Below are 12,480 nucleotides of genomic sequence, written 5' to 3'. Positions count from 1 at the left end.
ATCCTAGGAGATTGCTTCAAACCATATAGAGATTTCTTTAATCTGCAAACTAAGGATTCTTTACCTTTAACAATGTAGTGCTCAAGCTGTGACATATAAATCTCTTCCTCCAAATCACCATGAAGGAAAGTTGTCTTCACATCCATCTATTCTATCTCTAAATCATATGATGTAGAAAGAGATAACAGAAATCTAATGGATGTCAACTTTGCAATAGGAGAGAATATTTCACCATAATCTATTCCCTCTACCTATGAACACCCCTTTGCAACCAATCTAGCTTTTTACCTTTCAACACTTCCACCTACACATAATTTCTTCTTGAACACCCATTTATAGCCAACAGATTTTCTCCCTTTAGGAAAATGTACAAGGTCCCATGTTTTGTTTTTCTCTAATGAAGCCATCTCATCATCCATAGCCTCAATCCAGGAACCTACATCTTCCATGCCCAAAGCCTCTTTCATAGATCTAGGCTCATTAGTGTTAGTAATCAAAGAAAAAGCACAACAGGAATCTAACATAGAATAACCAAACCTTTTTGGTTGCTTTCTTTCTCTCATGGATCTCCTCAAGGGCTGAGGTTGAGGTTGTTTTTCCTCTTCTTCTGAACTATCAGAGCTGCAAGAGCTCTCCTCATCATTAGACCCAACATGGTCTCTCTGTTCAGTCTTCTCAGGGGTAGGAGGCAACTGAACAACATCTTTTTCCTTTTATTTTTCATCTAGTTGTAGCACAATAGGAGAAGATGTTAGCTCTCTAAAAATAACATTTCTACTATACAACACCTTACTAGTCATAGGATCCCAAAGCTTGTATTCTTTCACACTAGCATTGTACCTGATGAAAATACATTTAACAGCTTTGTTTTCCAACTTAGATCTTTTCTCTAATGGAACATGTGCATAAGCTTCACAACAAAAAACATGAAGATGTCTAATTTAAGGCTTCTTACTAGACCAAACCTCCATGGGTATCTTACCAACAAGGGCTGATGTAGGAGATCTATTAACCAAATAGCAAGCAATGGCCACAGCTTTAGCCCAAAACCTTTGTTCTAAACCAGCTCCACTAAGCATACTCCTAGCCTTCTCCATTAGTGTCTTGTTCATTCTCTCTACAACTCCATTTTTTTGTGGGGTATACGGAGTTGTCTTATGCCTCTCGATACCTTGTTCTTTACAGAATTGTTCAAACTCTGCTGAGCAAAACTCACCACCATTGTCAGTTCTCACACACTTAATCTTCTTACTAGTCTGATTCTCTACAATGGCTTTAAATTCCTTGAATCGACTAAAGACTTGTGTCTTACTTTTAAGGAAATAAATCCATGTCCTTCTACTATAATCATCTATGAAAGATACAATAAATACAGACTTGGAGATTGAAGGAACTTTTACAGGACCAAATACATCAGAATGAATAAGATCCAAAACATCAGAAGATTTGTGAGAACTAGAGTAAAGCTGAACACAATTTTGTTTACCATATGCATAGTGTTCACAGAAGTCAAACTCAAGATTGCAATCATTTAGCCCCTCAACGAGATTTTTATTTTTTAGGGTTCTAAGACCCTTCTCACCAATGTGACCAAATCTCAAATGCCACAACATTGTCTTTTCTATAGGAAGCTTTCCTTCCAAAGTGTTTGCACCTTTAGGTACACTTGTTGCACTACCATCAGAACCACTAACCACAGTCTTCTTTACTGCTCATTCAGATGGTGGGGATGAAGTGATAGCTACTCTCTTCTTTGAAATAGAAGAACTATTACAGTGAGAAATGTGTGCATCAAGCTGAAAAAAAGTACCTCTCCTAGTACCCTTAGCAAGCACCATAGCTCCTCTCATCATCTTACATCCATCTTTAGAAAAAACAACTTGCACACCTACATCATTCAGCATACTTATAGATAATAGTTTTCATGCCAAACCTAGAATGTGCATAACTCCATTGATTCCCTTTACTCATGCATCAGGAAATTTGATAGTGACCCTTCCGCGTCCAACTATCTTTAGGTGAGAATCATCACCCAAGTACACCTTTCCACCATCGAAATCTTCATATCTTGAGAACCAATTTTGATGAGAGGTCATGTAAAAAGATGCACCCAATTCAACCAACCACACATCATCAGATGCATGGGCTGCCAAAGCTACGATGAATGCATCGCCATCTTCTTGAGATTTTTCAGAACTAGAATCTAAGGCTTTCTTCTTCTTCTTAGGCTCTTTACAATCTTTACGAAAGTGCCCAGTCTTATCATAGTTCCAACATTTTTCCTTGGACTTATTGGAAGTCTTTGACTTCCCACGGGATTTGGATCTACCCTTATTGTCAGACTTATTGTCATTTTTCTTTCCTCTTTCCATGGATCTCCCTTGAATAGCAAGGGCTTCTTTTTCTGAAACGGAAGCCTTTCTCCGCATCTCCTCTGATAGCAATGAAGACACCACATCATCCATTTTGAAAGTGACTAATGTTCTTCTGAGAGCCATCACAAGATGGTCCCATGAATCCGATAAAGAACTTAAAAGTGTGTAGCAACGATCCTCCTCCTCTAACTTGACACCAGCTGATGTCAACTGTGTAACCAGCAGAATAAATGCATTTAAATGATCCATTAAGGATCCACCTTCCTCCATTTGTAGAGAATACAACTTATTCCTCAGGAACAACTTGTTCACCAAAGATTTGGCCTGATACATGGCCCCAAGTCTCTCCCACAAACTATATGCAGTTTTCTCATCTAGAACATTTAGAAGGACTACATCGGTTAAATAGAGTCTTATGAGACCCTTAGCTTTATGATATTTGATATCCCAAACTGCTTGAGCTATAGCTGTTGGTCTTGTAGTGCTTGTAGTCACTTCCCATAGGTCACGATCTTCCAACATGTCTTCCATCTTGAGTTTCCACAACTAAAAATTAGTGCCATTAAATTTCTCCACCTCCATTCTTCCATATGATGAACTCGCCATCTCAATCTACAAATAAGATTTTGGATGCTCTGCACAAGACTCCCACTCAACTTGAGATTAGCTCAAAAAACCCTACCCAAAAACTAGGATCAAAAGTTGATCAGGCTCTGATACCACTTGTAAGGAAACTCAGGTATGGAAATAGCTTCCTATACTAATCTCATAAGAAAAGTATGATGCAAATCCTATTAAAATATTCTACACTTATAGATTCAATATCATGTAAACAACAATACTGCAGCCAACCATGCATACAAAAAATAGACAAACAAAGGAACACATAACACAAGGATTTGTCGGTGGGGAAAAACCTTTCGGTAAAACAACCCCACCCCTTCAGAACCTGCACAATGTATTATCTTTAACACGAGGTTACAATACACTTGCAATGCAAGTTCAACATCAACAAAAAAAGACTCCAGTAGCTACTCGCAGTACCAACAATACACCCTTTTCACATCACATCTCTTTGCAACCCTAAAAATGCTTATAACATGCACTTCACTTTAGGGCTACTCCCAAAGGTAAATCATATTAGGGTTTTACCATTCTTCGAGAAAATATGAACCCCAAAATTTTTTTCCCCATCCTAGTACTACTCCAGCCAAAGCCACTTAACCACGTAGTTCTGACAATATCCGTTGCACTAATGCTGGTAGGATCACACCCAACACCAAACTCTTACACCCCCATGTTACCCCATGCATGCATCATGGTGCAACTTCATCTTGGATGCACCTTATCGAGCACTCAGAATGCACCCTATCGAGCACCCAAAATGCATAGGAGAGTAAAAACCACTTCGACACTGAGAACACACCTTATCCAGTAGTCAAAATTTCTCTCCAGACAACTCCTCCCAATGAAGCCATGTGGATAATTGGAAGAAGAACGGAGATGTGGGTCCAAGGTGGTGGCCCTCGGAAGTTCTCAGATCAATTCTCCCCAATCTTATAAGATTTTATTTTTGTCATTACAAGAGTCAACTGTTACATCAACTATTTCATCCTTATTAGTGCCTACAATGCACCTTATCTAGCACTAGGAATGTGCCTTATCAAGCACTCAGAATGAACATGAGACGAGATGCAGGAGGAGAAGGGAATGGGAAATTGAAAGTGGGCTTTGAGGAGTGCAAGAGTGATCCAAATGTAACAATGGCACAGCCTGATGCTCAAAAAAGTAAAAGAAGGGTGCAACATCGAGACTTCCTGGGAGGTCACCCATCCTAGTACTACTCTGACCCAAGCGAACTTAACTATGGAGTTCTGATGGGATCCGGTGCAATAACGCTATTATGATCTCACCCAACACCAAATTGTCATACCCTTGTGTTACCCCATGCATGCATCATGGTGCAACCTCATCTAGGATGCATCTTATTGAGCACTTGGAGTGCACCTTATCAAGCACCTAGAATGCACAGGAGAGTAAAAACCACTCCAATGCTAAGAACACACCTTATCTAGCACTCAAAATTTCTCTCCAAACAACTCCTCCCAATGAATCCATGTGCATAATTAGAAGAAGAACGAAGATGTAAGTCAAAGGTTGTGGCCCTCAAAAGTTCTCAGATCAATTCCCCCCAATCTTATAAGCTTTTATTTTTGTCATTGCAAGAATCAACTACTACATCGATCATTTCATGCTTATGGAGATTACTTTATCTAGGAACACAAATTTTACATCACCTTTAGTGCCTAGAATGCACCTTATCTAGGACTAACAATGCACCTAATTGAGCACTCAGAATGAACATGAGTTGGAGTGCGAGAGGAGAAAGGGATGGGCGATTGAAAGTGTGCTTTGAGGAGCATGAGAGTGGTCCAAATGTAACAATGACATAGCCCGATGCTCATAAAAGTAAGGGTAAAAGCACAAATTTGTGTCACCTTTTATGAAGAAACATGATATCAAAATGCGATAGTTCAACATTAATGACAAAAAAAATGGTATTTGTGTTTAGAATTTGAAAATGATGTAAACTGATAAAATGTGTAGAATTGGATGAAATTTATGCCTATCATTTTTTAAAATTTTTTTGAGTAAGGATTTATTCATTTCTTTTATTTTGAAGTCCCTTTTTTAACTATACAAAATATAGGGTGTAGTTCCCGTCAAAAAAAAATGCAAATCATCTTCTTTTGTTTTGATTTGAAAATATATTATAGATGACATGTATATCTAGTGCACAAAAAAAGAAATAATTATTTTTTATCTATATTTTCTTTGTTATAAGTACTCAAACTCAACCTTCTTAGAAGCCAATAGTTTTTTCCTCCTATCAAAACTTCCCAATCAAATCTACACCTTCTTGAGAAAAAATTACATATTCATGAAGAGGACTCTCTCCTCTAGAGATAAATATAATTTTTTTGTTTTTCTAGTATGATTTACTATTTTTTTCTAGTTTTTAAGTGAGCATCTTCTAAAATGTTGAAAAATCGACTTATAATATTTTGAAATTCTAACATATTATAACTAATCAAAACACTCAAAAATTTATATAATGATGATATTGAATCTAAGATCTATAAAACGGTATTTTTAGTTTTTGAATAAAATTGAGTTTTGATAGAGAAATGAAATTTGACCAAAACAGGTTTTGATATCACAAATAGTGACACAAATCTGTGCTTTTACCTGTAAAAGAAGGGTGCAACACCCAAACTTCCCAAGAGGTCACCCATCCTAGTACTACTTCGGCCCAAGCACGCTTAGTTGCAGAGTTATGATGGGATTCGGTGCACTAACGCTGGTATGATCACACCCAACACCAAACTCTCACACCCCCATGTTACTCCATGCATGCATCATGGTGCAACCTCATCTAGGATGCACCTTATCGAGCACTCGAAGTGCACCTTATCAAGTACCCAAAATGCAAGGGAGAGTAAAAACCACTCTAACACTAGGAATGCACCTTATCTGGCACTCAAAATTTCTTGCTAGACAACTCCTCCCAATGAAGCCACATGTATAATTGGAAGAAGAACAGAGATGCAGGTCAAAGGTTGTAGCCCTTGGAAGTTCTTGGATCAATTCCCCCCCAACCTTATAAGCTTTTATTTTCATCATCACAAGAATCAACTATTACATCGACCATTTTATCCTTATGGAGATTACTTTTCTGGGAACACAAATTTTACATCACCTTTAGTGCTTAGAATGCACCTTATCTAGCACTAAGAATGTGCCTTTTAGAGCACTCAGAATGAACATGATTCAGGGTGCAGGAGGAGAAGGGGATGGGCGATTGAAAGTGGGCTTTGAGGAGCATGAGGGCAGTTCAAATGTAACAATGGCACAGCCTAATGCTCATAAAAGTATAAGAAGGGTGCAACACCTAGACGTCATGGGAGGTCATCCATCCTAGTACTACTCTGGCCCAAGCATGCTTAAACACGGAGTTCTGATGGGATCTAGTGCACTAATGTTGGTTTGATTGCACCCAACACCAAACTCTCACACCCCTACATTACCCCATGCATGCATCATGGTGCAACCTCATCTAGGATGCACTTTATTGAGCACTCAGAGCACACCTTATCAAGCACCCAGATTGCACGCGAGAGTAAAAACCACTTTGATGCTAAGAATGCACCTTATTTGGCACTTGTAATTTCTCTCCAGACAACTCCTCCCAATGAAGCCATGTGGATAATTGAAATAAGAACAAAGATACGGGTCAAAGGTTGTTGCTCTCATAAGTTCTCAGATCAATTTCCCCCAATCTTATAAGCTTTTATTTTCATCATCACAAGAATAAACTGTTACATCGACCAAATCGCCATTAGTGACCCTCCATGGCCTCTGCAAAATCAACCAATGTCTATTCCTATTGCAATTTTTGGTCTCCACCCGCCACCGTGGGCTACACTTCCTTCTCCCTATGGCCACTTTTTTGTTCCTCCACTGTGGCCACTATCACGTGTTCTTCCTCTTCCCTCACCCATCCACAACTCCCTATTCTTAACTCCTCCCACATCCTACTCTACTCCACTTCTACTCCTCCCTGCTCCTTCTTCCACCAATTCTCCCAAGCACCAAACCTCTCTACACTACACATCTCTACCACTACAAATGTTCCTCTGTTGCTCATGACCAACCCTCCAAATACTACTAGGGAGATTATTTCCTGGCAACTAGCGAGGTTTTTCAGTAATAGACACCTATTTTTTCATGCATCCAGACTTTTTTTTCCCTTGTGAATAATCTATTTTTGCAAGTGACAACCATATGGTTGTCAAATTTATGCTCATAGGTTGCTGATGTTAGCACTACATCAACAACTTTCTACATGCCCTTTCTAACCCTTAAGAAACAACATTCGATGTTTTGGTCATAACTTGAGCATCCAAACTCTATTTTTAGATAATGAAATATTGTCGAAAAGCTAATTCTGAGCCCATCATGATGGTGTTGATTTCATCATATTTTTAAGGCTTTTAGATAATTATTTTTAGTATCAAAGGCTGAAATTTGTTTTTAACATTTTTATTACAAGGTTATTTCACTTTTTATTATACAATTTTGATACCCTAACTTGTGGTTTTGTAGGGATATTTTCTAACTCGTGCATTGTAGGTTGAATAGTTCTAAGAGACCATTAACCATGTTTCTTGTAGGTTTTCCTTAAATATTTTAAATGAACTTGAATGTTTAAAAACTTGTCTTTGAATGCATGTTGCTAAAATCAATCTTGAATGCCATGGACTAAAATCTAACATTTTCATTAGAATGGATGATAAATACACTCTTGAATGCCTTAAGGGATTTGAAATCTTTCATTGGAATGTTAAGAAGAACAAATGTGATAAACATTTCATTTTGGGTATTAAAGAACATTGCAAATCAACACACTTCAACTTTGGTGCTTAAAATGAACTTCATTCAATCTTGAATGCTCTAAAGTGAAAAAGTTCTTATTCCCTCCTTTTTAAAGCTTTCATGTGTTATTTACTTTTTGTTGACTCGATTTATTTTGTTGGTGACGTTGTCTAGTTGGAAAGAACCTTTAAATGCTAATCACACATGTCTTCAAGTCATAAAATAGTGCATCTAAAAGCTTTAGAAATAGAATGAATCAAGTGCCTTGCATGTATTGAGATTGTGCCTTTTAGCACATCTTTGACTTCTCTATTTCTTGCAAAGTAGAACCATTTAAATACGTGAAACATGTATTGAAGTTGTTAGCAAGATCATTTGCAATAACTTAGGAGTACTTCTAGCGAGTTCATCTACCTCTAGGAAGCATGTCCCCTTTGGTGAGAAGCTAAAACTAGTAAATAATCTAGTTAGTATATAAATGAGGGGAAAGGTAAACTTTCTCACTCTATCACCCAAGTTTGGGCAATGTGTTTCTAGGGGTAGCCTGAGATGGGAAAACTTTCCCATGATTTCAGCACATCCAGAATAGATCCTTAAGTGGATCACATACATAACAATCATTTGGCAAGACTCCATAGACCTAATTATGAACCAACTTAGTACCTACCCTTTTATCCTTGGTATGTTATTTGTGGTGCAAGGGAAATAACATCCATCAAGATTACTCACCATCATGCTCCCCTCATAGAGGGATAAGGCTACTTGGGTTTCATCTCCAAGGGCTATTGTTCTTGCATAAGGGGGACTTCTATTTTTCATGCCTTGTAGATTCTTTGATGTGTATGATTTGTTGATCGACTCTTTTATTGATTCACCTCTTTCATTAGAGGGACATATTACACTAGAATCAAGACACATCAAGTTGTGGGTCATTTAATAGCATATTGGAACCAAAATTTGACTTTAGGTATAAAGAGTGTGTTTGAATTATCTTATTTGTGCAAAAGACCTATGAAAGACATTTCTAATAACTTACATAGTTTCTATGGTTACTATCAAATCCTTTTGCTAAAGAGATCATTTGTTTGTCTTTCTCAAAGTTGCTTTGTCCTTTGAGAAACTATTTGATCATAATCCATTGCATTAGAAAAGGTCTTATCCTTGTTATACCAAAAATAGTTGTTAGAAAGTCCATTTGCAACAACTTTAGTTTTGTTGGTTCAATTTTACATTTTTCAAAACTATCCTTGTTATCTCAAAAATAGTCATTAACAAAGTCTAGTTGTAAACAAACTTTTCTCTCCTTGGTCCAAAGTTATCTTTTTCAAAATACCCTTGTTACATATCTTACTTGAATGAAAACTTTCCTTGTAAACAAAAACATTCATTTTCAAACAAATAGATCATCCTTACTTTTGTTCAAAAGGATTGTTAGCAAGTTTAGTCACAACAATCCTAAGCCTAGTTTGCCCCACTTTACTACTTACATCCCACAAATACCCCAAGAAAACCACTTTGCCCCATTTACATAAACACGCTATTTTCTTGAAACCTAGTTACTCCTTAATTGATTTATATTTTCAACCCAAGATTAAAAGGCATACTTACCATAGCCACTGCCTCTAAAAAAACTCACAGTTGTGATCAAATCTCATAGAGTTATCTCATTTCAGGCCAAACCAAGACCAACTTCAAAAAGGATAAACTTCCACAAATACCAATTTACAAAGAATTAGAAGCAAGAAACAAGAAGTATATCCCCAACCCAAGGATCACCAGACTAGACCAAATTGAGAAAGATGGTACAGATGTTGCACTACAAATTTCAAAATCTTACTCTTCAATGAGTAGTCAACCATAGCCTTATCGATAACTCTAGTGTTACCTACTCTAACTAGGTTCTTCTTTTTCTTTTTCTTTTTCACACGCACTTATGCACTTATCTCCTCATAGGCTTAGTCTTTCATATAGCTCCTCATCCCATCTACACATTGGGTAGAATCATCTCCTCCCTTTTTTCTCATCAACCTTAGGTTTTCAAAAATCCTCCAAATTAGGCATCATTAAACTCTAGTGTTCTCCATTATTTACTCATCACTTAGAGAATTTATCATCCCTACATTAAAAGATTTGTTTCCCTAAAAATATAACTCTCCATCCATCTCACTATAATAGTTATCCTTACCCTAAACATTGTTTAGGATAATCTGTCATTTGTGTCCCACATCACCTTGAGCACAAGGCCACCTTAATTTTTGTTTTCAAAAAATCACACTTAAATAAAATACAATCTCCCTCACTTAGTACCACATCATTTAGGCTTCCTAGATATCACTAAGAACATTTCCACACACTCTCATTTGCATCTTAGGAAATCGCTGCACCCTATTCAGACACTAGATGAGTCATCTCTTGACATACACTTATCATCATCTTTTTGCATTTCATCCTTAGGTAAGTTAGAATTTCATTCCACCTACCACACATTTCGGTAAGAATAAGCAAGAAGACAAGGACATGGATCCTAGTCTTAGTAGTAGCATATCTAGAGCTTAGCCATACCCAATGGTTTCCATGACACCACCGGATCCACCACCATAAACTCCTGAAGAAACAAGTTCATCAATAGATATTGATGCTTTCATGAACCAACCTAGACACACACCCATTGTTAATGCCATCATAGATCAAAATAAGGAGACCATCATGGAAAACTTCTTAAGAGACAATGTTGATGCATTTGACTTTGGATGACTATCACCCACCAACATTATAGATCCTACACATCCTCTATTTGGATCACAACCACCATCTGTGGGGTCATATGTTCCTCATGATCCTTTCTTTTCACAAAACAATGGGTACTAACTAAAAAAAGCAGAACTAGTAGACCCAAATATCCCCTTAACATAGGTCACTACTCCCATTCCATGAAACACTCAACCCATCCTTAATCAACCCTTAGTTCATACCACATTCCAACTAAACACAAGTGTATCATCTGCATCTGCTTCCACCACCCATATCCTTGCCTCGCAATACACTCCTTTTTCACTTGGTAACATTGCATTTTCCTTTCCATCTCAAAACACATCTAATCCATTTACTAGTACCATGAACATCCAACCTACATCCCAGTACACTATATGAATGCCTCTATTAGTGTTGAATACTTCATCTTCCATCCCACCCAACATCAATATCAATCTATTTTCCACTAGCCAAGGTACTTTGACCTCATTTTCTTTAAGACCTTGGAGTTTGGTATGACAAAAGGACTTGCCACTAATCTCCCCTTCAACACTGCATTCATGTTCATACCTTAGTCATATTCATCCCTCCCTCCCCAAGTCTATTCATTACCAACCATTACCAACTATTTTTAATACCACCCTTAGGAAATAGCCAAATCACCACTCCATTGCAATATCTAGTTGTGAACACTCTTCCTCACATCAATTACCTAGGACTTGTTAATAATCAGTTGCTTTCTCAAGCAGGAGCACAACCCACATATTTTGAGCAATGTAGACACTCCCAAAGCATGGCCCAGGTATTACCTACATTACCATCTTTCTAGCCAAAATCATCACACTAGCAGTATACCCAGGCATCCCCACAGAATTATCTAGTAGGATAAAAACCTCATACCTATGTTCCCCAACAACAATCTACCCAATAGGTACAATAGTATGGCCAAACTACATTCAAACAACCCATAACATCCATCCCAATAGTATTGCAACCTATTTTTTAGGCACCACCATATGGCAGTCAAGGTTTCCCATATCAGCCTTCAACATCTACTATATATCCTACACAAGGGGCACCCATTTCCCTACCTATAAACTCTGAATGGGAAGAGATGAAAAATGCTCTCAAAGCCCTCAAGGATGGGATAGACTTAAAAACTTTCAAATTTGAGAATGATTATCCATATCCCTTTGAATAAACCATCATGATGACACCTTTACCTAATCATTTTGAGATCCCCAAGTTTGATAAATTTAGAGAGAGAAGTGACCCAGTTACACATGTCAAGGAATTCTATATGCACTACCAAGAAGTGGCCTATAATGATGTGTTCCTCATGTGACTTTTTTTGAAAAGCTTAGGGGCCCTACCCTTGAATGGTTCTATCATATACCCTAGGGTACCATTAAGACCTTTGATAATCTTTTTGAGGCCTTTGTGGCTTAATATGCTCATCTGGTCAAGATTGAGTTATCTATAGTGGACCTAGTTCATACCAAACAAAAGGGAGGAGAAAGTGATGCAGAACACTTACAATGTTGGAAAAACCTCACAACTAGGATCTCATGCACCATCCCTAAATGTCACCTTGTCAAAATATTCATTAACAACACACATCCTATTCTCACCCATCACATGGTTATGAAATGTTTACAAACATATAAAAAAATTAAAGAAAAAGGGATGGGACTTGAGTAAGGGCTTATTAAGGATGGTGTCATCAAAATTTACAAGGAAAACACCCAAGACTGAGGTCCCAACAATGACAAACCATGGTATTGGAATAAAAATAAGAACATAGTTACTAATGGCATCATTGACACTAGACATTTTCATGTTGTCGAGACAACAACTAAAATTCCCACCATGTTTTTACAACAAAAAACTTACCAAAAACAACCACCAATCTATCAGT

General features: G+C 37.5%; 2 pseudogenes; both read right to left on the bottom strand.

The window, feature by feature from the left end:
- Positions 1–4,171: 4,171 nt before the first annotated feature.
- On the bottom strand, positions 4,172–4,290 carry LOC149529889 (5S ribosomal RNA; annotated as a pseudogene).
- A 1,344-nt stretch (positions 4,291–5,634) lies between these two features.
- On the bottom strand, positions 5,635–5,753 carry LOC149529888 (5S ribosomal RNA; annotated as a pseudogene).
- Positions 5,754–12,480: the final 6,727 nt, after the last annotated feature.

The sequence above is a fragment of the Cupressus sempervirens genome, chromosome 11 (assembly GCF_028749045.1).
Source record: "Cupressus sempervirens isolate cs-2001-9-10 chromosome 11, ASM2874904v1, whole genome shotgun sequence".
Lineage (NCBI taxonomy): Eukaryota > Viridiplantae > Streptophyta > Pinopsida > Cupressales > Cupressaceae > Cupressus > Cupressus sempervirens.
This window is presented reverse-complemented; position numbering and strand designations above follow the sequence as displayed.